The sequence below is a fragment of the Gymnoscopelus braueri genome (genome assembly GCF_963280865.1).
Source record: "Gymnoscopelus braueri genome assembly, chromosome: 17".
NCBI classification, from domain to species: domain Eukaryota; kingdom Metazoa; phylum Chordata; class Actinopteri; order Myctophiformes; family Myctophidae; genus Gymnoscopelus; species Gymnoscopelus braueri.
The window spans coordinates 41,486,038-41,488,570 of record NC_137617.1 but is presented as its reverse complement, the minus strand read 5'-3'; the positions used below and the strand labels follow the sequence as shown (position 1 = coordinate 41,488,570).

Here is a 2,533-nt window from a genome sequence, read left to right as displayed (position 1 = left end):
TTTTTATACAGAAGGATGCAGTGTTTTTAATGTAGCTTAACAGCATTATGTTTTACCAGCTCCATAATGATGTGTTGAGGCGTCCCTCACCCATTTGGTCATGGTGGGGAACTTGTGAATGGGAAGTTTTGATCGGTGGTTTTGCCCCAGCAGCTCAGTCACACCTTGTGACTGTTCAGATGATCTGCAATTTAAAAATAGGTTAAACTGTAACAGATGTTTTAATCATCAAAACAACATGAATGCTTCAATCCAACAAGTCACATACTGTATAACAGCATTGAAGGGCAAAACCATTAAAAAGACCATTTCCAACATAGCTGATGCAGCCATGTTGGATTTGGGGCCTTCACGGATTTGGTCCACATTTTCATAAAGGAAATGGGAGCTAAATGTGTTATTATTAAAACTTCATAAATAACAATGCCACTGAGAAACCATGGTAGATGGATGGATGAAATGGGAGATACTGGTATCCATTGTGGTTTACTATCTCTTTGTGCCTGTATGACATCCCTTTTGATCCTCAAGTGACTAAAGAGGCACTGAGACATTAATTCTGTTCACTCATTTAACCTTTGTGTGTTGACCAAATTTTCTCGTCTAATATAATCTCCTGCCTCTCACTATTAATGGCATTACAGGAGACATTTTGTATTTGTGCAGTGCCTTTCCAGGGCTCAAGGACACTTTAAAAGGCCTTAAAAGACAAAAACAAGACAATGTTATAGAGGGTAGTAAAACATTTAATCTGGTAAAATCAGAATAAATGTACAGATGATAAAACTATTATTACAGCAAAGCTATTACACAAGTGTCAAACTTAAGCAAGCTGTAAAAGCTTGAAAGCGGTTGTGTGAGAAAGTGTACATTCAGCTTTAATCTTCCACTAGTGAAGGATAAGGCACATAATATGCCCCTTCCTGGAGTTGGGTCACATCTCCAGTGTCGCTCCCCATCACTTGTCCCTATACTATCCACTGGTTTTCAACCCTTTTCATATCAAGGACCTTTTTTTTTCGGCATTTGAGCCACGGACCACCATTTGATGAGATTCTCAGACCCAAAACTTCGAATATTTTTTCATCGTTGGATAAGATGTTTAACAATAATTTAACTCTTGAGAGTGTAAAATGAAACCAAATGGGGTCCATAAGGGTCCATTTGGTTTCATTTTACACCCTCAAGAGTAAAATATCTGTAAGAGTCCATTTGATTACCAACTCTCCATCATTTAGCTGGGAACCACCTGGAACCCCCTCCAGGACCACTGGTGGTCCCCGGACCACTGAGAACCACTGCTATAGTCCCTCACAGCTTTCCTCTGCTGTCTGCCTCAGCAAGGAAACACTACAAAGGGGCAGTAGACCACCCATCCTCCTGTCCAGTGCCCTGCAGGGCTGTTGTGATTCTGTTCTGTTGTCTGGTGAGTTCTCTGAGTCCTGGCATCTTCTAAAGTCCTGTTGCATGAGTGCAAGTGCACTGAGAAATCAGGGGTGTTCATTTAACTCTGAAAGTGTCAAAACGGACCCGTGCGGGTCCGTTTTGACACTTTCAGAGGGAAACGGACATCCGCTGATTTACAGCGCGTAATTAGGATTATGTGATAACCCTTGTATCATGATGGTGTGCTTTGTTTGCGGGATGACAAAGTGCTCCATTCACAAGTGGTCACCCACTGGGGTTGAATAGACTGATAATTGTCTCCTCCAGTTCACACAGTCTTCTCAATTACAGGATCTGATCTCAATCTAGCATTTATGGGACAGTGTTAAAGCAGATTCTGTGATATGTTACCCCTATTAGCACTGACCTTTGGTTAGCTACTATATGTTAACATACTGAAGACTGAAGGAGAGAGGAGAGGATGTGCGATATGAATAGGACGTGAAAATGTTTATTGAGTGATTGTGAGTGACAGGGCTGTGTGTTTGCCTGACCTTGTGTGTGTGTGTGTGTGTGTGTGTGTGTGTGTGTGTGTGTGTGTGTGTATATATTTAACATATAGGCCTAAGTGTAAGTGTGTATGTGTGTGTAAAGCAGTATGTGTAAGCCACACATGCATTCTGCTGGGTGTGGCTGAGCTCTAAGTTGGGTCTGCTATGTCAGGCGTGATAAAAAGGGAGTGAGCATGTGTGTGTAAATTGATAATCATTTCCAAGAATACATTAGCAACTGTTCAACAAAAAAAAAAGACTGTGAGTGTACTCTCTGTGTGTGTGTGTGTGTGTGTGTGTGTGTGTGTGTGTGTGTGTGTGTGTGTGTGTGTGTGTGTGTGTGTGTGTGTGTGTGTGTGTGTGTGTGTGTGTGTGTGTGTGTGTGTGTGTATGTATGTGTGTGTGTGTGTGTGTATGTGTGTGTGTGGAGAGGGGCTGTGTGTACATATGTGAGTCGACTCATCTTATTGCTGTATTTGAAACGATGATTCAAAATGACTAGATTAGTTGTGTGCAATGCGTACAAATGAATGTGTGTGTGTGCGTGCATGTGTGCGTGCGTGCGTGTGTGTGCATGTGTGCGTGCGTGAGTGCGC

At 42.2% G+C, this 2,533-nt stretch overlaps 1 protein-coding gene across 1 annotated transcript in view; it reads left to right on the top strand.

The window, feature by feature from the left end:
• The first annotated feature begins 2,366 nt into the window (after positions 1-2,366).
• Positions 2,367-2,533, top strand: part of cyth1b (cytohesin 1b) — a 34,602-nt gene continuing 34,435 nt past the window's right edge. The window contains exon 1 of the mRNA XM_080455392.1: positions 2,367-2,386. The gene's annotated coding sequence lies outside the window, so the exon portion shown is untranslated. The remainder of the gene's footprint in view (positions 2,387-2,533) is intronic.